At 46.7% G+C, this 27,141-nt stretch overlaps 1 long non-coding RNA gene across 3 annotated transcripts; it reads left to right on the top strand.

Moving 5' to 3' along the window:
• Positions 1–49: 49 nt before the first annotated feature.
• On the top strand, positions 50–27,141 carry LOC138120950 (uncharacterized). Of its 3 annotated transcripts, none has more exons than XR_011156012.1 (3): positions 50–196; positions 525–683; positions 24,150–27,141. It is a non-coding gene; the product is annotated as an uncharacterized lncRNA (long non-coding RNA). The 3 variants fall into 3 exon arrangements; XR_011156010.1 differs by having other exon boundaries at positions 474–683; XR_011156011.1 differs by having other exon boundaries at positions 50–401.

Genomic DNA, 27,141 nt, shown 5'->3' with positions numbered 1-27,141 from the left:
GGTATATAAGCACTGGAAAGGTGGACTCGCGTCCTGACCAGAGCTCCCCCCTCCCTCCGCCAGCCCCCCCAGCCGTGTGCATCCCCCCGCAGCCTGACCCCCAGCCCGGGCTGACCCCCGGGGGGGTGACAAGGAGGAGGAGGAGGGAAGGGGGGGGGGCGCAGGCACTTGTGCCGGCGCAGCCTCTCGCATCAAGGTGTGCTGCAATCCGGGCGGGCACGGTGGCTGCTCCTTAACCCCCGGCTGGCCGCGGCGCTGCCCGAGCGCGCTCCCCGCCCGCCCCGCGCAGCCCCCGCGGCACCGCGCTGCCTCGCTGCCTCCCCGCGGCACCGCGCTGCGATGCGGTGCAGCAGCGGGGATGGAGGGATGGAGTTGTGGCGGTGCTGGGCGGCGGGGGCGAGGTAAGGGTGGGTGGGAGGGGAGGGTTTGCCTGGTGATTTTTTTTTTTAATTTTTTTTTTTTTTCTCTCCAAGTGAGGACTAATCCCATCCCTGGGCCTGCTCTCTGTTCCCTTCCTGCATTAGAGATTGGCTATAAGGAGAAGGCTGACGGCTGCAGCATGAAGCGCATTATTACCTTGTGATTCCATGACCCTCCTCTATGCATCCCTAACTCTCGAAAGCTGATTCAGCTTTCAGCTAGTGCTCTGGTGAGTCCTCTGCTGCAACAGAAGCTCCTAACTGGTATGTCTTCTTTTTTTTTTTTTTTTTTTCCCTCTCTTCTGCTCCCTGCCTTGCCTTTAACCGCTACCAGCTCAGCTTGGTTTAAACACTTTTCCTGGCCAATGCAGGACTAAGTGCCCATCCAACTTACCCGGGGACTTAAATGTGGGCTTCTGTATCCGGCAAATGTATGTGTGTGTGTGTGTCTGTGTGGGGATGTGCTGGATGTGTGTTTAATCTGTGGATTGCTTCGGAAACCTCACCCCCCTCTTTTTTTTTTTTTTGTTCTGCCGTGGCATACTCCGCATTTAAAAAAAAAAAAAACACTAACAAACTGCAGAGCAAGCAGTGCACTAGAATAATCTGAACTGAAATGTTAGAACTTTGACATGCAACCGTTCTGCAAGGTTAAACCGGCCTTTAAATGCCTAATTCAGACACAGGCTGGCTAATGACACCTGGGGGGATTGGGGCTTTATTTATTTATTTGCAACAAACTAGTGCTATGAGCTGATATCAGGCAGAGCAAAAGGGTGAAATGTGGTTAAACTTAGCCTAACTTGCAATGATCTCAATGCTGTGGTGATTAACTGTTAAAATGCCGAGAAATGAGTATTAATTACAGGCGCATGGTTTGTGGACGATCAGAAAGAGAATATGGGGAGGAGGAGAAGTTCCGTTTCCCTGCAAGGGTTTGGAATTCAGGTTACATGAAGTGTAGCATCAATTGACTGTTATTGCTTCTGCAACTCAGAGTTGACTATGGTCATTATATTTTATATGATAGTGGTGGTACCTATCACATGAATATATAGACACCAGTTCTGCAAGCTGGATACTGTGGTGCACACACACATACACTCATGTAGATTTAAGTGCCTTTTATAGCATGCATATGGATATTTTATACACATCTTTATGCATAGGTATATAAATGCTATATACAAGCAGGTGTAATGTATCACCCAGACACAACCCATCTCCAGGCTGTGTGGAGTGTGGATACAGGTATATGTGTGCCTGTGCCGGAGGGAGTGTGCACTGTGTAATTGTATAGGCAGAAATCCGTGATTTGTGCTGTCAGTTTAATTGCTGGGTTCCTCTCGAGCAGATGGTTGTGTCTGTGGCTCCCAAGGTCTGAGCCCAGTCTCTCTGCCATGGGCTGTGCTGGGACGAGCGCCTGCCTCCACCTCGGCCCTGCTGGCGTCTCCCTCTCCAGTGCCCAGCCCTAGACAGGGGCTGACTTCAAAGTCCCCAAAGGTTTGTGCTGCACAGCCTCAGTTTGACTTTGCCACTTGGACCTGAGCAGCACCTTGAGCCTGGGGCAGAGCAGGGATATAATATACAGCATGTTGCTTTCCATCTCTCTCACCACACTTCTTCCCCTTTCGCCTTCAGGCAACACCTCAGGCTCTTCCCTCCCCTTTTATTTGCCCCTTGGCCTCTGCATGATCCAGTTCTCCATCCATTTTTCTCTCCAGAACAGCCAGAGTTTTATTGCACATGTTTTTCTGCCAAGAGCAAGCGTAGGAGCTCAGCGAGCCCAAGTGGGTTGAGGATAGTGGCTGATGTTCACCCACCATCACTCCACTCCTGGTGGTAGCTGGAGGATAGGATCCACAGGGTGCATCTGATGTTACATTAAAGACACCATCACAGCCATTTGTCTGCTCCTCCACCAAAAGGCACAACCCTGGAAAGAATAAGATTCCACCCAGAACCTCAAAGCAAATTTAAATTGCCACGATGAATTCTGCTGCTGTGGTTGTGTCATTGTCTTCAGTTCTAGTAAGGATTTAAAAGGTCATTTTTTTAAAGCTCTTACACAGGGCTCGCTTTTGGTGGCTGGCAGCTGCTGTCCCGCTGGTCTGCAGAAGCTGGGGACTGTTCAGGACAGCCCATGTCAAATGCATGTGAAGAAATCGAGTTGGGTACAAGGTGCAGATGTTTAACAGCCCAAGAAGTCCAGTAGCTGTCCTACTGCTGTCAGTCTGAAGGAAATTCAATACCACGGAGTGCTTGGCTGTGCAACACCCCATCACCAACACTTTGTATGTTTGTTTGGGTTTTTTTTTTAATCTGAAGCACTCAGACTTTCCCTCACACTCCTCAGCTCTCCCTTTGCTTTAATTTCACTGCAGTCATGCATTACACCAGTGCCACAGCTCCATCTCTCTTCCCTTAATCCAAACTAAAGGTTGAAATTTGCCTTTAAATGAGACAAAAAATTCTGGTTAAAAGGGCCAACAAACTCAGGGAATGAGGGGGAAGCTGCACAGAGCCAGGACTCAGGCATGTGCTGGTACTGCATGAGGGGTGTGAAGCGATTTTGGGGGTTGGGGCTGAGCACAGCGGATTTACACCCGGGCTCCGTGCGGCCTTTGCTTTTCAGTGGTGCTGGAAGTCGATGGGGCGCAGGGAAATACTTGCTCCCCAGCTGGCAGTGATATTTTAAAAAGCAGCGAGAAGCATCGATGCAATTAGGTATTCCAAAGTGCTTAGTTTGCCACTTGCTAAGTTTACTTAAACCCTCTTTAAAGGGTTCATTAGAAGACTGTGAGAAACGGTAAAATTCATTAACACGGAGGCAGCCATTGCACATTTGCCTGTAAATTGGTATCGATCGGCGGCCGCGGCGGGCGCAGGTGAGGAGGCACCGTGCCCGCCCTGCTGAGCGAGCAGGCAGCGCCCGGCGTGACCTCCGCCGCGCTCCTGCCTAAATCCTGCCCATTATAGTCTCCCATTCAGCCCGGGCGGCGAGCGCAGCCCTGCCACTCGGCCCACATTGTTCAGGGAGCTTTAAAGCTCAGCACGGCTGCGAGGGAGGCGAGGGAGAGGGGCAGAGCCGGGGCTGCGTGCGGGACCGAGCCCCACGGGGGCACAGCGCGGTGGCGTCCAGGGCGCGCAGCCCACGGGGGCTGCGGGAAGAACTCGGCAAGACTTTGGCCCGAGCTCCCAGCCCCTCGCTTTGGCTGCCTTATTTATGTCTGCAGGTCTTCCCAAAGCCCCTTAGCTGGCGTGGAGCTCAACCGGATGAGTTATTAGAAGCAATTTTTAATTATTTTTTTTATTTTTAATGCCCTGAACTCGCCAAAAGGCATGTGCTATCTTTTGAGGGTTGCTTATCTGTGGGGTAGCTTCTCGCTCCAAGTGACCAGCAGAGGAAAAATCATTGGATTCACTAGGTAAGATGCTTTCTTCTTCCTATGCTTTAATCTCTACTTACTGATAGAGCAATCGCGTGTCTGGGTCTGATGAGTTCTCTTACTCTGGCGAATGGAGCAGTCCTTCCCGGTGGTGGTTTGTAAAGCAGTAGCTGGCCATTCGATTCTTGGCTTCCTGAAAACAAATTGGCTTTTTGTTTCCAAATTGTAGGATGGAGGCAATTGGGAATTGATACATATTTAACTTTCTCCCACATGGCTTTGTCTGAAATGAAACCTACATGCGTATACAGCAAAGGCTTTCCTCTAAACCACATTTTGTTCTTTTTTAAATGATAGAAGTTTATGATTTAGAATGAAACACCTACTTTTAGGTGGAGTGGGAGGCTGGCTTTTACCCTATGCCATTTACGTTTCAAAGAGCCCCTGCCAGGGCAGCTACTGGACCTCTGATCCTTTGTGTCCAGCGAATTATGCAGTTCCCCTTCCCAGGACCCAAAATCCATCATCTGCCGAGGGTTCAGCCCAGCATTACGGGTGAGGATTGGGAGCTGGGGTGTGTGTCTGTCTGCACATGGGCTGGGCAGGAGGAAAGTCTGCTGGTTTGAACTGAGCCGTAACTCACTCTCAGGATGTAAATTGTAAATCAGCGTTATTTTTCCTCCTGTGACCATATAAATGCGCATATTGAAACTACCTGCTTGAGAGACATACTTCTTTATATGCCCATATGAACCTGGCAAGCTATGGAATGTAAAGAAGTATGTATTTCAGGTGGGAATCCTTCTCAGAGGAGCAATGTGTGACCCCGGGCAACGCGGGGGAGAAAGACAGACAGATTATTTTATATTATTATTTTTTTTAACTGCCTGACCCGGCAGACTGACTGGGGAGTCAATTGATGATCTTGTTCCAGCGCGTGTATTGTTCTGTCACTTTGCCTGTGTCAGCAGGTGGAAATGCTCATCAGGACATTAAATATTCAATATGCTGACTGCGGCATGGGCTTTGAAAGGCAATGCCAGAGGAAAGCTGGCTGTCCGCTCCTGGGTTTTAACAGGGATGCAGGCCAATCGCTCCCTCTTCCTGCTTCCCCATCGACCCTTTTTACCCCCAAAATAAGGCTAGATAGCAAACAAAGCTGGCTGGTCTTTAAATCTAGGAACAACAAAAGGAGCTGGAGGGTGGGGGGAGAAGAAGAGAGAGGAAAAGGAGACAACAGTTGTGGCCCAGGTGTGCGGTGTTTTAGCTTTAAATTAGTGTGCAAATTCCGCTTTTTGGATCTTTCCCACATTTAAACTTTTTGTGCTTGAAACTGGTGAGAAGGAGACCTTCCTTGTCAGTGTGGTGAGCCATCGAGTCAGCGGATCACAGCTAAAGCCAGAGGAGTGCCTTGAATATAGAGGTCTTATTTTCCCAAAGGAAAACAAGAAAATTAGATCCTTTAATTCTGGAAGCCTTTTCCTTTGTAACATTTTCCAATGTAAAATAGTTGGCTATTTTTCCAGAATCCTACAATAATGTGTCAAGATAAAAGAAATTCGGTTTAAATACACGTTTAACGTTCTGCCTAGGTGGGAGTCATGTTCAAGGGTTTAAAGCTTTCAGCCCCAAATTTCTTCATATTTCTGTGATGTCGCAACGACGTGCAAAGCTGAACTCCTCAAAAAGCTGCTCCCCAGTTTCCCAAACTCTGGTTTCCATCTCTGTGGGGCTGCTGAGGGCAGCATTTTGCTTTTGAGTCATTTCCCTGCAATTCGTCTTGCTTCTTCGTCTTGCTCGCGGGCTCCTCAGGAATCATTTGGTAGGCATGGTGCCAGGATATGTCATGCAGAGGTTAATCAAGTCTTTCCCATCGCAGCATCCTCCCCCAGGCATGGGAAACAAGTGAGGCTCTGAGTTTGGATTTTGGGGCGTCTTTATCCGTCTCTATTCACGGTGAGCGCAGTCATCACTTGTTCCAGGTACGCCAAGGGGCCCTGAACTGTAAGCAGGTGCTCGTGAGTAGTGGGTGAGAAAAGGCAGGTTGGGCTGTTGGGGAGATTTCCTACCTATAGGATTTGTGGGGTTTATTGAGGTGCCTTTTTGTTGTTGTTGTTGTTGTTTAAATTAAATACCATGGCTGATGGAGGCGTGGGCAGCGCTAAGCCCCTTCCCAGCAGAGGAGGAGCCTTTGCTTTCTTTGTCAGGTGGCTTTGGGAAGGGCGGGTTTTGCGTTGGAGGATGGCTGGTTTCCACATCATCCTGTTTGATTGTTGGGGTGCTCTGGTTGTGCTGGGCCCTGGAAAGCCAGGCCATTCCTGACTGGATGCGGCGCAGTCCCTCAGGACCCGGCCACAGGGATGCAGCAACCCCTGGGCTCAGCCCCACCAGCAGCCACCCTGCCTGAGGACAATCCTTGGCCCCCATGACCCCACAGGGATCATTCCTGTGGATGTTCAGCCCCATTTTGGGGTCAGATTTAAATTTGAAACTGGTGGATGCTGGGAAACAAGCTGAGCCCTGGCAGGAAGGCACAGGTTCCACACAGGGCTGCAGTTCCGCTCCCTTGTAAATCAGGAATGCTGTCTTGAGTCTCTGGATGAAAAATGAGGACAATTCCCACCATTGTGAATATAACATAACATTATATCTAATATATAATTCATATATGAAATTCCCCTCCTTTCCTTGCTGACCCTTTGTCCCACTTTTTCTCATTTTCCTTCTCCTTCCTTCTTTCCTGTTCTACCTTTTTCTTTCTTTTTTTTTTCTTGTTTCTTTTATTATTTCTTATTACACTTTCTTTTTATTATTTTTTTTTAGTTTTATTTTTTCTTCCCCTCTCTCTCGGTTTCCTTCCCCTTCTCAGCACTAAAACCCCTGTGCCGCTGCACGTTGCTCTTGCAAAGGTGTTCATGGTTTGATTTACAGCAGATACCTGCATTTGTAATGCAATTTTTATCTCCTTCCCCCCGCCTCTCTGAATTAATACGCTTGTTAATCACATGGAATTGCTAACTTTAGGAAGTCGCTAAGTGCTCAGATTTATTTTTTATGTAAATATTTTCAAAGCTATAATTCTGAGCGCTGTCTCGCAGCATGGCAGCGGAGGTGGCAGGGGAGGCTCTGCCATGGACGGCGTCACCTGGGCTTGGGCGATGTTAAAAATGAAATGGGGTGGATGTGGCCCCCCAAGAGCCATGGTAGCCTTGATGTTGACACCAATGGAAGCAGGTGATGGCTGCAGGCCTTTGCCAACCACTTTGCACCGTTCTTCTGCTCCATGGCAGCTCTTCATCCCTTTTACACCTCTTTGGATGAAAACTGCAGCCGTTACAGTGCCCGCTCTATTTTACAGCTAAATTAGAGCCACTTCTCTTAAACTTTTTATGAACTGGTGGGCATCTCCTGACCTTGAGTGCCGTGGTGGGTGTGATACAAGGAGCATCCGTGCTGGACCCGCAGCGCTGGGATGCTCAGGTGCACCCATCCATCCTGCGAGCCGAGGACTGTGCAGCGCCAGGCACGGAAACAGGAGCTCTGAGAATTGTAAAAGCCATAAATCCAGTGGACCAAATTAGTTAAATTTTTCTATTCTATGCCTCACAAAATCCAGCCGTTCTGGAGATGAATTCCCCGCATGTAAGCGGAACTACCGGCAGGTATAAGATGGATATTTCGCACGTGCACACGAGAGCACAGGGACAAATTTGTGCCATGCGGTTTTCCCTGGCGGGTTTTTCTTTTTTCTCTACTTTTGTGTGCTTGTTACATTGATGATCCATTATTACAGTTGTTACTATTACTTAATGTTGGAAGACAGGTGGTCCCATAAATTCTAGCACCCTCAATTTTTTTTTTTAATAAAGGGGGGGGGCATGTTTGCAATTCAAGTTTAATAGTGCATTCATCAAGAGCAATAAAGCATTTTATTGCACAAGTATTTCAAGGGATGTGCTGGCCCTGGTAAAAGCATTAGTAAAGGGGTGCATCAGCAATCTCATTTAAAACTGTCGACCCAACGTGAAAAATGTTGCGTTGAAGAATAAACTGCTATTAAGCATGATTAGATTGACCTGCAGGACAGATATTTTAGCTGCAGCAGCACAAGTCGATCAAAGTGAGCATCGCTTAGATTGCAAATTTCTTTTTTTTAATGCCCTAAATTAAAAATGAAAGAGCCTCAGAATATTTAGGACCAGAGAGTGACTTTGGGGGTGAGATTTGTGCATTCGATTCGAAGCGGTTTGGGAAAGTGGGGAAAGGGGGAAAAGGTATTAATTACTGCCCCTTTAGCATACATTGAAAATATGTTACTCAGATCAACCAATCAAAAAAGAAATTGTGCTGACTCAGCACTCAGGCTAGTCTGCACGTCCGATTGCAGAAGAGATCAGCACTGCACTGCAGTATCTTTCCCTGCCTTTGACACCAGCCTAGCTGGGCAGGGCTTCCCTTGTGTTTCCCAGGACTGGTTTAGGCCAAGAACAAGAGAAGGCCCTGAAGAGAGGAGGAGAGAGTCAAGGTTGCACGAGCCTTGAGCTGCTAACAAATCCTTTTTAGTCAGTAAGAAAGAGCTTCCATGCTAGGTTTGCCCTGCCAGATGCAAGCGGCATGAATTGCTTGGGAATATATCTATTTTTAAAGACTTTCACCACATCTTGCACTTAGCAGTGACTGTGGGCGAGGGGGTGGTGTGTTCCTAGCAAGAGAAATATCCTCGCTCCTCAGCTCGGATCCCTCTCTGGAAAGCCCAGGGCTGATTTCAGTGCCGCACTGGCGGGTGCCTCCCAGAGAAGACGCTGGGTTAAATGTTCGCCGCTTGATGCTGAAGTTGCTCTTGACCTCAGCCAAGCAGGCAGCGATGCTGAGAGCTGCATTCCCACTGGGATGCGGGGGGTCATGCTGAGAGCAGCCCAGTGTTCCAAGGACGGGAGCCAAGAGAGAGCATGAGCTCCACTGCTGGCTCACTGGGCTTGCAGACAAGGTGTGTAGCTCGCCTGCCTCAGTTTCCCTCTGAGGCAAAGTAGGTGCTCGCTGGGGAGTTGTTGAAGCTGTGTTTGCACTGTGAGGCTGAAGGTGGAGGTGGCCAAGGCAGGTTGATGCAACGACCTGAGGCCAAGATTGTTCTGGGTTTGCAAGGACTTCCCTGCTTTGGTGTTGGCTTGCACAGTTCTGCCCTGCGTGTATTTGGGGAGACGGCACAGCCTGCCTGGACTGCGCCCCTCTGCCCTCGTGTTGCCATGCAAAAACTCACCTGGGTTCCCCACACCTTGGAGCAGGTGCAAGGTGTGAGGTGTGGAGGCTGGACCTCAACCAGGACCCCACGGCGCCGTGGCTGCCTGGGGGATATCCCAGTAGGATGATGGGCGATGGGGTCTGTGGGGTGCTCCGGCACCGCGGGGCTGCTCGCTGGTCACCAGTGTGGCTGCAATCACTGCTGGGTGACTCTGCCAGCACTGGGCAGGTTGGGCTATGCCAGGCTTAACCAGCTGGACATGCCCAGCCCTGAGCACCTTGGTGGGCACCTACAGGAGGAGCAGTGTGCCTGTGGGCTGCTGTCTCCCAACCACTGCAGCACCCCGTGATGCTGTTAAGGAGTTTTTGCTCGCCCTGTGTGAGCAGCACCAGCGTGCATCCCTGGGTTAGTCTGTATTTTTCCAGAGCGGTCTGTACGGAGGAGCAGGGCTGGTGGATGACACCCTTGTGTGCAAGAGGAAGGCTTTCAGACACAGATACGTCTTGACTAAAGCAGGATTTGATAGTCAAAGGTTTTAGCAGTTAGAACAGTTGCTGGTGGTGCTCAGGAGGCTCAAGGGAAGCAGGCGACTGACATCTCCAACAGATGCAGGGTTTTCCTTTTTTTTCCTTTTCCTTTTTTTTTCTCCTGAAGCACAGAGCTGTGCCTGTAAATGCCTCGCCATGCCCAGATATGGCCTGTGCTGGGACCTGTGCCTCTATCTAAAAAAGCCCTGGGCAGACTGATGAGCCTGGGGGAACTGGGGAACAACTGCTATAAATAGTGCTCATTCTCAGCTGCCCTTCTGGGGGGACAGGATTAGGTGGCATCTGGGCAGCCAGGAGGCGTGGGACTCGTGACCACCAACCACAGAAGTCACCCAGCAGCTGTAAGGACAGGAGCCATCCCTGCAAAGACCTTACATAGACAAGTCAAGCCTGACATTTGGGGAGTCGGATAAAGCCACAGGAGCAGGAATCCAGTGACCTAAGAGCAATGGAGAATAAAGTTCACTGCAACGGCCGGGACAGCGCTTCCTATCTGAGATGTGACCTGGCCTTGGAGACAGGACTTGGCTTTTGGCTTTTCAAGCTGTTTGGTGCAAGCAAAGGAAGGTGTCAGGAGGGAGTTGGTGACACGGGAAGCAAAGTGTCACAAGAAGTTGATGAGATGAAAAGACGGGTGTCCCCTTCTGGGACACTGTGGGTTAATTTGCTTGCTAATTTCCTGGCAGCGAGACTATTGGAAGCTCTGATTTAATATTTGTGTTTACTTCGGGTAAACAAATTAACAAAAACCCCCAAGTCTTAATAATTTAAGACACCAACTTGATTGAAGCTAGCAGAAAGTAATGAATCTCATGCTGTGATTTCACTCCCAACCCGACAGGACGTGGGCAGTGCCTGGAGCTCGTGGCCATGTGGATGTAGGGTAACTGGTCCCTAAATGTGAGGGGGGCTTATAGGTATGGACTGCAGGAGTGTGAAATAGCTTTTGTAAGACCAGAGGAGAAGGACTGGGCTGTGCTTGAATTAAGCTCACCCTTGAGTATTTGAAGGGAAAAGGTGGAGCAGGGAGTGGGGAAGGTTTGGCCAAACAGAGGAGGCGGCTGTGCAGGTGATACCTGGAAGGGATGTCCTGAAATGTGTGCAGTGGGAGACTGGGGATAAAATCATGGAGCAACACGGCAGCTTGTCCCTGAGCAGATCTGCTGTGGGATGGGGACTGGAATGTGCAGGCAGGGTGGGATGGGTATTTATGCCCAGGCTTTGGCCCTTCTGTCCCTCATGGTGTCAGGGCTGTGCTGCACCACTTTACCTTCTTTAAATTAAGCCAGCTTTGTCCTAAAGCCTTGTCTTTGAGACAATAAGACGCACCCGCTAAAATCTATTGTGCCATTTTTGCAAAGCCCAGCAAAAGTCGCCCGTGCATCGTCCCCTCCCTGTCCTCCATGCTCATTTGGCCTATTTGAAACTGAATTTATTCCTGGGAAGGTCCCCATCAATTTGCTTTGCTCTTTTGTTGACAAGTTTATTAAAAACCTGGGCAACTACATATTAAACTTTTATCAGTGTCGAGGAAGAATACATCCTTTGAGCGGCCACAAAAGTTATGGATTGGGGCTTAATGTTTCTTGTTCCACCATTTGGCTGAGTCAGCGTAACAAATAAAAGCTGCCACTTCTATTTTTTTTTTCCCTTTCTTGAGAGACAGTTCCCTTAACAGTGTAAGTAACTGTGTCCAGTAATGCAAAAAAGGTTCCAGGTCTGGGTAAACAAGAGGTTTTTTTTTTCTTTGTGGCCATAAGTCTGTAATGATTTGAATAACTAATTTAAAATAAGAAAATACGAACCCTGGAGAAAGTTATTGCTGCTTTGCTCTGAGCCAGTAGTTTTGGTAAAATAACTGTTACTTTATAGTATTTATATGAAAAAATTCACTGCAAATTAATAATCACTGTACTGCAAGTGATGTGTTTTCATCCAGTGTGAGGGCTGGAAGGGGTTGGAGAGATGTTTGGTTGGGGATGTCCCTTCACGCTGCTGCAATAGGGGATCTTCGCTCTTTTTCTTTAGTCATGAGACGAAACAAAGAGGAGGGCAATATGTTGCACCAAAGATGTTAAAAATAAAGCGTTAGAATTGCATAACCTAGTTCCTGCCATGCAGCTGAGTTTTTAGGAGTTGAAAGAAGCCTGAGAAATAATTGGTGGGAAGGAGTTTAAACTGATATAACAACAGACAGGCAGGGCGAAAAAAGTGAGCATTGGTGGGACTAAGCCACAATTCTTAAACTCTGCTGGGCAAATAAATAAATAACACAGCATCTTTCTCTGCCTGTCACCGTGTCCAAGGATTTTTTAGTTCTTAAACAGGTTTGCTGGCATAATTTGTCAAGTCCAACAGGGAGGTTTCCGTGTGACAGCCGATCGTTTTTCACCGGGCACAGTGGTGCACCAGAGCCGTCCTGCCGGCTCGGAGCAGCTCCATAATTAGACAAGAGTTAACATTCCTGTACGAGATGGCTCATCCCTCCTGCCCAGGCCATGGCACAGCCCCCCAGGGCCCATCCTGCGCCGTGCCCGCGGCCGGCAGGGAGCATTCCGGACAAATCCATCTGCCTCCAGGAGTTTATCTGCATCACCATTTGCTCCAATTATAACTAATTGGACACATATTGCATTTTCATAGTATCTAATTTTCTATTGATTTTAACGGGACTGCTGGTGTTTTGTACTATTAAGTGGTATCTCCTATCAGTTGCTGTTTAAAAACGCTGAGTGCACTCCCCTGTATGGGATTATGCAGTCAGCACATGTTTTAAAACCTGTTTAATTGTTAGGTCCATAAAATGCACAAACTGTATTAGGGAATGGCTTTGTTCTCTTTTGAGAGTGTGAGTAGCAAAACAAAAAAATCCAATTCCACAACTATTTCCATGGCCAGTTTCAGGAGGTGCAGCTCCCAGAGACCTGCTCAGAGTCTTGTGCTTTGGGAAAACAGCTTTGGAGGGACCATCTTGATCCCACATGGAGCCAGCTCCCTCCAGGTAACGATGCTCTGCATTGTCAGAACAGAGCAGGTCTGTGCTTGAAACGGGACTGTTATTTTGACAAGAGGCCTAGGACCAAAATTTGGGTTAAGACAGAGATAAAGTTACTTTAGATGCTCTGTATAACTAAGGAATAAGGTGATAACTGTAGGGTTTGGAACTTTATTCCCTGTCATAGGTATTGCTGCGTACCTTGGCAATACACCCAAATAAGACCAGACTATCAAATTAGCCATGTCATTTCAGCAACTACTCACTGAAGCAGGGTGAAAGCAACAGTCCTCTGGTCAGCACCATTTAGAGAAGAAAAGATTTAAAGGAGAGATTTAGGGGAGGAAGGGAGAGGCGGCCTGGCAAAGAGCATTTCCAGCAATGCACAGGGATCGCTGGCTCAGGGATGTTGGATAACAGCAATAATGGTGGAGGAAGGCAGATTAAAGGAGATGGAAATAATATTTTGGGGCAGCCAAGTTACCCCAGGGTGCTGGTGAGTTTGCTGTCAAGTTGCTGCCTTCGCTGCTCATTAGCAATTACCACGTTGTGTTTGTTGGAGACAGGTGAGTTCATGAGGGTGTGTAAATTAAATAGACACTTTATTAAGTTCAGGTAATAGTTTTGGTTTGAAAGACTGAGTGGCTACTGCGATGTCAGCAACTGCTTTAGTGCACAAAGGAACTGAATGCTTTTTAATTAAGTCAAATAAAATCCAAGCAGAAGGCTCTTGAGCCTTGTCTGGAGTCTACTTTTTGGGTTGAACATCTTTAATTTTAGAAATGTTAATAAAACACAGTCTACTTTTTCCCTGTAATAATATAAGTTCAATTAATATTTGATGTCTGTAAGGAAAAGGATAAAAGCAGTGAGCTTGTATTTTCTGGTTTACAAATGGCACATTGGGCAGAATCCTGCGACTGTGGCATTGATTTAAACATCCTTGCAAAGACACCATGCAATAAAGTTGAATCATCTGCAGTATAAGTATGGCTGTTTGGGGGAAAAAATAGCAATACAAGAGAGTAGACATTTTCCTGTGTTATCAAAAGCCACTTCATTTTGAGGAAATTTCCTCCAATTTAGTAATGTTTGGATGGAAATCAAATAACACATTAGCTTGGGGAAAGGGGAAAAAAAAAATCCTTCCAAAGCTAATTACAAAGGGAATGTGCACTTCATTAAGATAAAGCTGTAGGAAATCAATGTTCTGTATTGTTGTTTTTTCCTTTTGATTGGATTTTAGAATGATAAATTGTTCATGCATTTGATCTAAAAATGATTTGTTTATTCAGATGAAGAGCAACAGTACTTTGTCTCATTTGGCCTTTTAGCTTATAACGATAATGGCTTGGAGGGCTGCTCATTTCTCAAAAGTGTATTGGACTGGAATAGGCAGGAGATTTCTGGACTCAGAAGGATGGGCCCCATGCAAGGGTTCGTTGTAGGCTAATTCTATTGCATGTTGAATCTTCTGCTTCATTAGGAATATCGACAAATGCTGATAAATTCTTTGGCTTTTCTGTACTGTCTATAACATGTCTTTATTAGAATATTGAGGCTGAAGAGGAAAGATCTGCAATAGAGGAGATTCTCTGATGTTGGGTACTACTGATCCTACTTGCCACAGCACTGGAGGCTTTTGCTCGTTTTCCTGGATATAATCATGACAGCACTGCCAGGCACAGGCACCATGCAAGGGTGGCCAGAGAGGGAAAAGCCATCATGTGTTTGTTCTGTTATTTTGGCTTTGATCCACCTCTAGCCCCTGGCTCTCACTCAGCGTGCCCATGGCTCTCCAGTGCCATCCCACAGCGCCTGTAGGCTTTGCCCAGCTCAGGATGACAGGGGGGCACCAGAACCCGTTCCTTCCACACCTTTCCAATGCAAGACCCAATTTCATGAGGAGATGATTGGACCTGACTTTACTTTGGACAAAAACTCGAACGTGGTGGTGTTGGGTGGTTGAGGTTTGGGGCCTGCTTTGGGGTGCTGTTGCAGGCTGCACTTGCACAGGCACAGGCAGGAAGGGAGAGCAACACCAATCCCTGCCCGGCTGTTAGGACTGGCAAACTCTCCTGCCAGATCCTGCCTGTTGAGCGTGGCAGTGCTCAGCAGGCAGAGGTGAAGCCTGTCCATCCTGTTTCACAGGGGTGGGGGCCCACAGGCATTTGGGAATGAGCACTGCCTCGCTGGAGAGATCAGGGGCTTCAGCAGAGCTCCGACCTCTGACCACATCTGTAATCCATCTTGCCTGGGTGGCTGGTACAGCCCCAGAGCCCAGCCTGGCAGTGCCTGGGCTGGCAGAGACCTGGGCCCTCCCTGCTGGGACGCTACAAGTCCCTGTGGGTTGCAGCCCTCTCCAGCTTTATAACGTGGGCTGCTCTTTCTCAGCTGCTGGGAAAGCCTCACCACCAGAGAGACATCATTAGTTTTGATTAATGGCATCCAGAAGAGAAAACCTAATTTTCTAAAAAGGAAAACCTTACCCATAACTCACTGCAGAGAATTTAAACAAAATGTTATAGAACATCCATGCCGACTCACATTGATTTCAAATATGTTCCAAGGCACTCCCCGAAAGCAAAGCAGGAGGGAGTGGGGACAGCTCTGGTCCCCAGCAGAAGATGCTCAGAGTAACCCCACACCTTTCTCCCACAGCGCTGCTTTCGAAGGACTGACCCCAAATCAACAGGGCTGGGACAGAGCACATGTACCTGGGAGCAGAGTGTGTTTGAGGTGGTGATGCTCAGGCAGTTTGGTGCACTCTGTCCCAAAATCCATGTGCCCATCAGGGTTTAGCTCAGTATAGCCTCAGTTGCTAATGGCACTTCCACCTCTACCCAACCACCAGTAAATGATTACTTGCCTTTGTCTTCCGTAAGTCACCAAAGGATGAATTTAATACTTCCAGGTCTTCACTGTCTAAGCTTCCTTTTAGTTCCTTGGCTTGATTGTCTCTTGAAAAGGTACCTAGAGATAACTTGATTAAATTAATTGTTGAGCTCTTTTTAAAAAGCTATTCTCTCTCCCTTTCTCTCTCCATCTCTCTCTCCATTTATTTATAGGCAGCTTAGAGTAACGGGTTTGGGCAGTTAAGTGATCTGCAGTGCTTACCGTGACAATGCGAAGCCTGTAATTCTTCGGGAGATAAAATGCTGGCCCACTTGCAATATTTCTGCGTGCAGAGGTTCCAAGCACAGGTGCTTTTCCCTGGTATCGTCTTGCAGCACGGTGGGCTGTGAGGGAGAGGGGGGAAAAGTCACCTTTGCCTTATGACGCATATAAATTCTTTAAATAGGTTATGCACATGGCAATGTGCAATGTCTGCGCCTGGCTCCGGGTTAAGAAGGAAAGGCCCGACTTTATTGGCTCCCACTGCAGAAATGATCGGAGCTGCTGTGATTTTTAAATTTGATTTACCGGGTTATTTTTAGCCGTGGGGTGTTCATGCTGCAGGGCTCTCCAGGAGATATCAACACCCCAGTGCTGAGATGTGAACCATCACAGGAGTGACTTGGACAGCAGTGGTGTAGCAGGGACTTGTTTTCCCCATTTGGGGACAAATTGCCAGATTATGAGATTGCAAGAAAGAAAAGCTTTTTTTTTTCTTTCATTCCCCTCCTCCCTTTTGTTTCCTTTCCGCCACTTTCCTGTTGGTTTCTGGTGATGGCAAATACAACCATTGCTTGAGCAGGTCTTAAACCTCCTGAACATGCTGATTTTAGTGCCAGATGAGAAAACACAGGAGGCTTCACCGTAGGGAAGCAAAGTTTGCTAACCGCTAAAAAAATATTTCAGGTGTTCCAGCCTTTTCTCTCCCATTTTTCAAGGAGAGCCCTGAGGGGAGAAGAGTTCTGCAGCCCGAGTTCCTTGGCTGTGGGCTGGGCTGGTTGTAGCAAACGGCACCTCTGCTGCTACATGTTGGATGTCACTTCAGACACTGGAACACAGGGCGTGGAGGAGGACAGCACATGATAAAACACTGAAAGGAAGGAGGCAGGAGGTGATAATTAAAACATCTGGATGAAAACAATAGCCTTTACTTATGTCACACTGCCGTAGCAGCGTGGCTCTCAAAACAGAGCCAAATATCAGGTTTAAAAATGCTTCAGGCTGATGGTTACTGCTGCAGACTATTCCACTGCTGTTCAGCCTGCCTCTTTAATTCAGACCCGCTCTTCAGCCGTAGCCTCTAAGAAGCTTAAATAAATCCTGACTGCCTGAAAGTGAAGCCATCTGAACCAGTGCGGCATCAGGCAGCAAGTTCAGAAGAGGTCCAGGCAGCTGGGAAAGAAAAGACCCCGAGGAATTCTCTTCTCTGCTGCCACAGCCTATGAGGCCAAATGCTTTGCTAAAGCTGGTAAAATGGAACCAAATCAACTGTTCAATGGATTTGGTCCCCTTCAACCAGCTGTAGCTGTGCATTGATCTCTCAGACGCACCTTGGAGGATGAAACACTTGAACCCGACCAGGGCGGCTCAGGTAGAAGACAAATGGCCACGTGAACACTGCTGATAAGGAAATCATGATGATTGGCATCTGCAGATCTATCACTCGGGCTCTAAACTGGTGGGCCGAGCCTGAGTCATTATGTGGTTGCCAGTCAATTCTGCCTAACGGAGACCACTCAGGATTGATAATCCCTATCACCTTCCTCCATTGATCTCAGCTGTAACCCAGTTGTATTCCCACTGCAAGTGCTGTGCATTTTCATATGTGTCTGCTCATGCCCACCCAGGAGCCCTGTGCCTTGGCGTTTCATCTGCTGCAAGGAAGAATAAAGGTTTTGATCTGAAGTTCCCTCCTTGTGTTTTGTACCACGCGCCGAGCTGCTCCTTCAACAGCTCTAGTGAAGAAATGGGCTGTTACAGGGCTACCAGAGCTGGGAAGGAGTTGGGAATACCAGCTGCTTCCTCACTGCCCCAAACTGCAAGTATCCACGGTCTGCACTAGCCAACAATTTTTTTTTTGTTAATGAGATGAAAGCTGTGCTCCTAAAAAAAGAGTTTCCTGTTTGACTTTGTTGACCTAAAAGACTTGTAAAGTCTCTACCCCCCGGTCTGGTCCTTATAAGCACTAATGTTATGCTAATGGAGTTAAAGAAAATCACTCACTTTTCCATGTAATAATGATTGGTGGGAAAGTAAGCTGGGCGTCATCCTTTCCTAGCCATCGTAAATCTATAGGACTCTCACAAGCTATGAATATTGCAGCTTTAATGAGCCATTTGGATGCAAAAGTCTGATGGGAGATTATTCATGTCTTTACTTCTTAACAACACCTGGCCCAAGTTAACCCCTGGCATGAGAGTGTGCAGAGATTTGTCTCTTTTCACACACTAGAAATTAGGTTTACTTCATTTCACATCCCAGGTCCTTTAGGTACTGTTTAAGTGTTCTTACTAGGGCCAAGAGTATTCATGTGCTTCAAGATAAGGAGTCGTTTGATGGATCTGAGCCTTAACATGCATCTAATATTTATGTCACTGGGTATTTAAAAGGCAAAGACATGAGGAGCAATGTTACTGCAGGAGCGCCTTTCCTCAGCTAAAAGGAAAATAGTGCTTACTCAATCCTGCTGGCTCATTTTTCTGTACCTTAACAGTGCCTAAGCATCCATGTCGATATCCTACTGAAGTCTACATGTGTTTTTTCTCCCCATATACTTCAATCAGATCAGACACGTTTTCCTTCTTGCCACCAGCTGATTTCTTGGGAATATATAAAAGAAATTAGACATTCTATTATTTTTAATTTATTTATCTTCACAACTGCAGCATCGTTCCAAACAGCCAACAATGCACCCAAAAGGGCATCAGACTGGCCTGATAGAAGAGACTTGAGCAAATGCAAAATGCACTTGCTGACATTTGTGCCTGCAAACAGAGGAAAAGGAGCAGCTCCAACAAACCCCTGCATTAGCAAGGAGCCAGTGTGCTGCCGTGGGTAGTGAGGGTGCTCGTTGCTTTCCAGTTGAAGCCTCCCAGCACAGCTCTGCCCTTGGCAAAAGAGCCAAATGGACACTAGTTCTGTAGCTCTGAGTCACCTCTTGACACCTTATCTGTGCTGGATGATTAATTGCTTTGTAGTTATCCGTGCTGGTTTCTGAGCTACTCAATCCCAGTTCCTAATTCCCATCTCAGAAGCATCAAGCAAAGGCATCTGCTGAGGCAGGAATGACTGTCCAAGCAAACCACCTCAGTGCTGTCACTGCCAGTCCTGAGATTCCTGAACATCCTTGGGATGAAAGCACAAGGGAAGGGGAATCCTCAGCACAAGTCCCTAATTGCTGGCAGCCTGGGCTGTGAATGATGTTGAGACTCTAGAGGAAAAGGTTGAGTAGAAACAGATGCTTCCAGCAGGTTGTGGCCTGGGTTTCCAAAATACCATGCTCCTACCGCCTGCTCCCACAATCTGGGTTATTTTCCCTTGTTCCCCAGGGCTGAATCTAATGTAAACAACACCATTATTAATATTCTTCCTTGGTAATGATAATTAAGTTACTAAAAAATGTCAAATAGGGAAGCTGGAGGCATTGCAACTTGAACAAGACCAGGGAATGTAAATGAAAGCATTTGTTCCTTAAAGAAGTGTGGTACCCCCAAAGCCACCTTGAATAGCAGGGAACCTTCCAGTTCTCTGGAAGCAAGAGAAGGTATGAATACACAGGGATCCCAAAAGTTGGGCCGTGCATTTAAATGCATAAATGTGGATCCCACATTCAGGCACCCATGCTTGAAGATTTCTGGCTGTGTTTTTATTGCCTAATTATATCTTTATGGAATGAGAAATTCAGTTCACTTAGCATGGAATTTCTATAACAATACAGCCATTAAGGTCTAGTCAAGGAAATATAAGGCCCAAGCAGAAGGCAGCAGGTAGACTTCAGAAGAGCTCTCTAGGGACTGATAATGTGTAGGGACAAATGTAAGGCATGGGCCAAAAAATTGTGCATCTCCTTCCCAACAATTTGTGTTTCAGCCCTGCTCACTCCCAAACCCTTCCTGAGGCAACAGCAGGGTTTGGAGCAAACTGAGCTCGCTGATATCTGCCCTTTGCAGCCGGGAGCTGCCCTGATCCTGAACCCATCCATAGTCTGAAAATGGGATCTGCTTCAGTCGATTTCCCATAAAGCACAGTTCTGAGGGGAAGTCTTACCAGTGTCTTTGAAAACCCCAGGAAAAACTCCTGGCTAAGTCATTAGAAACCTTTAGCCAACCATCCTTAACTACATCAAATCTAATTGTTTCCCATATCCTCTAAGAGGCTGCTTCTGATGGCTCACCAGACACTGCTGGTTTCCTGGAAACCCTATTAGCTTCTCAAACAAGGCAATCCTGAGGACTCACTCCTGCAAACCTTTTGTGCAAATATTAAATAACAGCGAATAATTAGCAAGAATAATCCTTTTTGCTTGACCCTCTTCTGTAATAAAGACCTTTGTCGGTGAATGCAAACGTTATTTTGAGGAGCAATTCATAATCTAGAGCTGTTGAACACATCAGCCTAAATACACTAATACTCTAATATCCATATTTGTGTAGGACTTAAGACAGACAAAAACAGGCACGTTCTCTGTCCCAAAGACCTAAAAGTATTCACCAGGCAAGCATAGGAAGAGGATGTGGCAAAAGAAGGGACTCACTTCTGCCTTTGCTATATCTTCAAGTGTCTTAGGTGGTGTGATCAAATCAGCTGGATTCTGTCCATGGAGATTTTTTCTGAGCATCCTTTTCCTTCACCTGTTTTTCTTTTATTTTTTTTTTCTGAGAGGGGAGAAAAGAAAGGACAAGGAAGCCAACAGGCAGATAATTGTTCTGTGCTGACAGTTTGTCAAGTGATGGAAGAACAATTTTAGTTAAGAGATCTGCGTTACAGGGGCGAGCGAGCAGAAGTCTCTTCTTTTCCTCCCAGATGGCATTGACATATAGCCTGAAGGTGCTATCAGGATACAAAGCTAAAGATGGTTAAAGACATTAAAAACTGTACAATGTGAGCACCATCTACACCAGGACCATCATCTAGGAGGAAGATTCATCCTGACGTATCAGGCAGAAGTCAGATCTTCTGTTGGTGTTATATAAAGCTGTTGAGCCGAAAGTATTTTTGAGATAGATAAAAAAATATCTATTCCTGCTACTAACCATGCCTTTTCCAGTAGGTTTTTACTGACTCTTGAAAAGCTATGACCAATAAATGTGATGATCGGCCTTCCCTTTTCTTTCTGGGTGAACAATACCTTCTGGGGGGTGTTGATCACTGCAGGCAATGAGTGTCTTGAGCCATTCCAGTCTAACTCCACTTCCCAGCAAGACATTGAATGCATTCTCTTCATCACACTGTTTCCCAAATCTGCCAGGGCTTCTGTTAATGATAAATACTGCACTTGAAATCAGGTTATAAATCTTGCCATAGGATGGAGGTAATTTGAATTCTGTATTTCTTGGATTTGGTGTTGTGTAAGTTGCTTAATTAACTTGCACAGAGAATGGGCCTAATAACATTGCACTTTTTTAATAAGCAAGCAGTGCAGCTGGAGGGATAGACAACCATGAAGAGAGGAGATCACCTGCAGGAAAATATCCTCTACTTCCCCCAAAAGCGATAAAAATGTCAATACATTGACACAATCCCTAATTAAAAATGACTGCCATAATCACGTGTATCATAGCCGTAGGACTTTGGTTTGGATTAAACACAAACAGCAGGATGTGCTGCACATGTTTTCCAAAGGAAGAAGGGGTTGGATGATGGTATCTCCTGCACACTGAAGCAAGAGCAGAGGAAGGATCCCTCAGCTCCTTCGTGCAGGTTGCTCTTCCGCCACCCTTCCTGGTGAGCTGCAAGACGGCGCCTGCCTGCACAGCCTGAGCTGTTTGCAGCAGGAGATGAACCATGTCCACGTGCCCTTTTTTGGCTGAGGTTGGAGCAGACGTCCTTCCCTTTGTGTCTGACGTGGCCAGACAGCAGGCGCGTGGCCGGGCGTAGCAGCCTGGCGGCTCCGCGCATTACCTCAGCTCCTGCAGCAGGGCTGAGCTGTAGTAGCACCCAGCCTGGGGTGTGGATATGTCCTTCTTTTCCTCACAAGGAATAAAATCCCTCATTTTGGGGTATTCAGCAAGGAGAGGGACAATGGAAAATAGCTTGTCGCTGCTCCACGTAAATTATCTTATGCAATTGGCCTGCCTGGATTGGATATGGATTTAATGGTTGGACTCAATGATCTTAGGGGTCTTTTCCAACCTGAATGATTCCAAGAGAGACTCCCTATTTTCATTGCTCTTGCCTTATGCTTGTGCTACCAATGTGCACCCAGGGATCTCAGCTGGCTCTGAGCGCTTGTCTTTTATTCTACAACACCAAAAATAAACACTGAGATGCTTCATGTAGCCCCGGGGCTGAAAGGTGGAATTGCACCACAGAGCTGGGGCTGAGCACAGAAGCAGCATCTGCTACAGGGGGGCTACAAGGAGCTCAGTAACCGAGTGATGGGGCACAGCATGGCCAGTCTTTCTCTTGAAGAAACTCAACACCAAGGGCTTCTTTTCCAAGTTCACGTGGGACAGTTATTTCACATCTCTTAGCATCTCTGATAAAACCTGCCTCCAGCTTTTCCTGTCCTCCCCTCCTATAAATCATTTTGTGCAATGTCTGACAGGTGATTTCTGCTTTCTCCTGCATAAGACAGGAGTGGGGAAAGAGTGAGAGAGGGAGAGATTTGAAACTGTTTCCCAAATATTCCAGTGTCCAGCCAGGAGCTGATATCCTGCCAGGGGTAAGAGGTGGCCCCATGCAGCACTCACTCAGGAACAAATAATGAATGATCCTGCAACCTCTACTCAGCACAGGGAAAGGAATTAAATTCTATCCCCCTTTTGTGGATCACCTGGAAAGTACAGGCATAATCCATCTTTCCAGGGTGAGGAGCATGGCCCTGTGAGACAAAAAAAGCCTGTGAAGAACAAAACCTGGGATGACCCTTTGAGCTGGGACATCCGTCGGGCATAGAAAGAAACAAAAAAAGAAAGAAAAGAAAAGAAAAAAATCACCAAACTTTAACTGATGTAGCTTCCTCTCCTGCGAGGGAAGCTGGAGCTAAGCCTGGCGTAACACTCTCACTTCATTTTGGGGATGAGCTTTTCATTCCCAGCTGCCTTGGAAGTGCTATAAACTTCACAATAATACCTTTTCATCATTTTAAAACTTCCATTGTGATCTCCAGCCTGCAGTGTCACACCGGACAATTTAATGTGGGGTGTGAGTAGATTTTCAAGCATAGATAGATTGATTCATGAGTGAATTAATCTGATGCATCTTTTAAATGGAAAACTGACATAATTTTCCATCAGAGACCTGCTAATAAAGCACATTTACTTGGTGAATCCATTTTTTCCTGTACTAAGTGCACTACATAAGGTATAAAAATATCAAATCAATAGCCAAAGACTATATAAAAATGAGACTGACAGATCAGAAACCATGGGTGAGCCACCCTCTCCTTGGCTTCTTGGAGCACTCTGTTTCTGCTGCTGAAACCCACATTCCCAAAATCTTCCCAGGACAGCAAGGATGCAAAACCCCAGGTGTCCTTGCAAGTCCCAGAGGGGACGACCGGGTGCATCGAGCCACCTGCTTCCAGGGCTCTGGTGGCATTAGTTCTCCTGCAACCCTCCCTATTTTTAGAAGTAGATAGTTTGAGGGGGTTGGGTTTTTCTTCTTTATTAGTTTTATTATTATTATTATTATTATTATTATTATTATTGCAGAAGGAACTGGGTAGAAGAAATATGTTTAAAAGACAAGGGCATCTTCCAGCGCATTTGTGCAGGGAGTCTGTCCCAGCTTGCCAGGGAATCTGCACAAACTCTCCTTTTTTAATTCTTTAGCTGGAGCACAGCAGCGTTATTTGAAAGGAAATGCCTGCACAGCCTTCCCTCTGCAAACACTGCAACCATCATTCGATCAGTGCAATTCTCCCGTGTGAGCCAATTTAACAAGCAGTTGCTTTGCAGGCTGTGGAGAATTGCCTCTTACCTAATAATTCTGCTAATTTGCTTAACTTTCCCAGATTGCAAATGGCCCTGCTCTGAGCAGGCAGCTTTCTAAATGAACCCCCAGACAAGTTCCTGACAAGAGCCAAAGGATAGGTGGATGGCTCAGGAGGTTAAAGCTCACAGTCTTTTATTTTGACCTTTGGGCTAGCATTCAAATTTGCTTGTTGGGAAAACTGCATTCAGCATTGTATTTTCTTCAGGGATTTATGCTACCCTTTTGCTTGTAATTATTCTCAGTTGATGTCTTCCATATATTAAAGAGGCTTCTATTAGCAAGCTCCAGTCGTCTCAATTATCTTGCAAAAGCCTCCTTATTTGTGGCTGGGAGCTACACCACCAGGATTGCCATCCCTGCAAAGCTCCTGGTCCGTGGCTACAGGCAGAGAAATAAGGAATGTACACTGGTAATACAAATGTCTGAGCAATCCCAGAAAGAAATGAAAACTGCAGTAAAGGTAAATGTCAGACTATTTAAAGACAATGTTAACTATTGATTTTTTAGAGGAGACTACCTCTTCAAAGGATGGCAAGCATGACTTCAGATACAAACGAAGCAACCTAGATGGATGGTGGAGAGAAGGAGGTGAGTGATCTGGGAAGACAGAGATTTTCCCAGAGAGCAAAATGAACCCTTGATGAAGCCTCTGGGATTAAAGAGGTGGCTTAGCTCTTTCACAGCATCCACCCTTCAACCCATTTAAGCACCATGCCTTTTCCAAGAAATGAAGGGCAAAGAAGCACTGATAAGCAATAAAGAGATAAGCAGCAAAGTACTCGTTTCACTGGTGTTTCCCAATGAAAAATGAGCCCTCGAGCACACCCAGTGATTTGTTGTCTAAGTAGCAAAGCTCACCCAAGTTCCTGATTTTGTTTCCAGCAGAGATGCTCATTGCTCATTCTCACACCCGGGAGCAGCTCAGACTCATTATCCAGCACTGGTGCTCCCTGCCTGCACCTGCCTGTGTGCAGCTCCTACCTGGACATTCACATTTCATACATACCTGTATATGCACTTGCCTTATGGCCCACGCTGTGATATCCCTGCCAAAGCATCCCAGAGCAGATATTCCTGGCTGCAGGCACCTGCATCCGCAGGGAATTGCTCCTTTCAAGCTGCAGTGCAGAGACAATGCTGTACATGGTGCTTTGGGGAAAATAGCACGATAAAAATTTAGTTAGGGGATTTAAAGGTCTTCCAAGGCTGCATTTTTTAAAAGGGTAACTTCTTATCTCCATGGGTGTTTTGGAACAGGAGGCATGAAGGATCTAATCCAGTGAAGTGTAATGTCAGAGAGGGCAAATTAAGTTTGCATTTGGATACAAACTCTCTTTTAGAGGCAAATTTGGCTGTTGAAAGGAAAATTATTGTACACATCTACACAGCAAAGGAAATGGGTGACGCTGGGGGACCACTCCTGACTTTGGCAGGCTTTGACATGGGTACAGGAGAGGAACAGACCCTCCCAGTGCTCTCTGTTTCCCCTCTACGAGTCAGTTGGATGCTTCAGTTTGAAGATCCCCACAGGTCTTATAACCCCAGCTCCCCGCTTTGGCAGCCAGCTCAAGGTGCAGAAACCCCCAGTTCCTGGTAGATCCTAAACACAGCAGAGCAATATGGTATTACTGCCTGGGGTAGCTTTTGGTTTAGATGTATTATTTCAATAAGGAGGTCTTCAGACAGTGTTAAATGACAGATAATATAATTTTTGAATGTGACGTTCATCTGAATTTTATTTTCTGATGTTTTGACTCACTGACTTGATGACTCTCTATTATGCACACACCTCTGGAGATGTTGCTGGCAATGATTATGCATAGCATTGAGTTAGTGAATAAAACCACCCCAGGAACTGCTTTACAGATCACAGTATTGTTTTCCCTATAATTGTCCCACAAACGGTGGAAGTTATATGGAGAGAGCAGCATGCTTTGACAGACTGCATATTTCTGCAGTGTGCATCAAATCTCACTTTGGCTTCTGAGACTTATTTCTGATGGTTCTTGGGGATTTAACTTTAAGACCAATGTATTTTAGTATCCATATACGCTCCACTGTTCATGTCATCCGGCAGCAACTGAGGATGAGCTGTCTCCTTAATATGGATGAGACACCAATTTATCTAAGTTATCACCTCCCAATCTCTCATACATCTCTGCTGCTAACTGCTGTGTTTCTGACATCCATACCTAAACTCTCTACAACTTCTTCTCCTTCAATTGAAACCATAAGTAATTTTTTGGCTGGAAGGTCTTGGTATGTATCTAATGGCTTCCTCTTCTTCTCTCGGCTTGAATTCAGCCATGAGGTGATGGAATCAGGCTCTGGACACTGCATTTTAAACCCACAACTCTGCATAGATCCAGGCAGCACACTAAATCAGGGTGTCTTTCCAGCATCTGAAAATATATGACTGAATTAACATGTCCCAGGCTCACGTTGAACAGCACTGCAGCCCTGTTGCACACAGCCCCAGCATTTGACTGCAGAGTCAGCAATACTTTCCCCCTTCCTGATGCATTCCCAAGCCAGAAAAACTTAGCCCTACTCCTGGTATTCTCTTTCTAGAAGGTCCCAGTGGTATTATGTATCAAATAAAGGTCTCATTACTTAGATTCTGGTTCCTCCATAGCATTGCTCTCATTAATCATCCGGGTCTTCAAGCCAGTGCTACAAACCATTAGAACTGTCTCGCTCCCCACCGCTAAATTAGAGATTCCCTCCCCTGCCCCTCTGTGCCACAGGGGCCACCAACCCCCTGGGGACCACTGCTGCTGCTGCTGGGCCAGTGCTGGATGGCCAGGGGCCTCTTGGTCATGAGCTCTGGGCCTCAGTCTTACTGCAAAAGGATGGTCCCCCCTTTCTGCCCAGCCTCATTTTAGGGCCCCTGGGGATGTTCCCACTGCTAAATACCCCACACTGCCAGCTTTGTGCCCTGCAGCACCTCCAGGTGCAGCCCCCTCCCAGGCAAAAAGGAAAACTCTTTGGTTCTACCCCAAATCTTTTAACTGAATGCCTGACTTCCCTACAAAAATTGTGGGTAACAACTGAGGGCAGGGAATCACCTCCTTCTCCCCCATTCCAGTTCCCCCTGGGGTTTATTTGCAGGGAGTTCCAAGGTGTGGCACAGTGATCGCCCCAAAGAGTGACACTCTGCATTTTCCACGGACAGAAATGCTGCAGTCCCCACCCCCTCCCCTGCTCCCACTTCCCACACCCCTGCCCTTGACACTGCTCTTTGCAGTGTGGGATCCAGGGAATTTGCTACTTTCTCCAGGTAATATCTTTTTTAGGACCACAAACGACTTGCATAAAGCACTGGAATGAGATTCTCTTTGTGCTGAGGATGAAATGCAAAAAGGCAGAAGAGCAGGGGAGAGGAAATCCTCCCTCAGCTCTATGAATTCACCAAATCTGATGGTTTATTCATTTTAATTACCCTTGGAATTCATGTATAGGTGTATATATTTATATATGTGAATTCATATAATGACAC

The sequence above is a fragment of the Aphelocoma coerulescens genome, chromosome 20 (genome assembly GCF_041296385.1).
Source record: "Aphelocoma coerulescens isolate FSJ_1873_10779 chromosome 20, UR_Acoe_1.0, whole genome shotgun sequence".
NCBI classification, from domain to species: domain Eukaryota; kingdom Metazoa; phylum Chordata; class Aves; order Passeriformes; family Corvidae; genus Aphelocoma; species Aphelocoma coerulescens.
The sequence above is the reverse complement of the archived record's forward strand: the minus strand, read 5'-3'. Positions and strand labels throughout refer to the sequence as shown.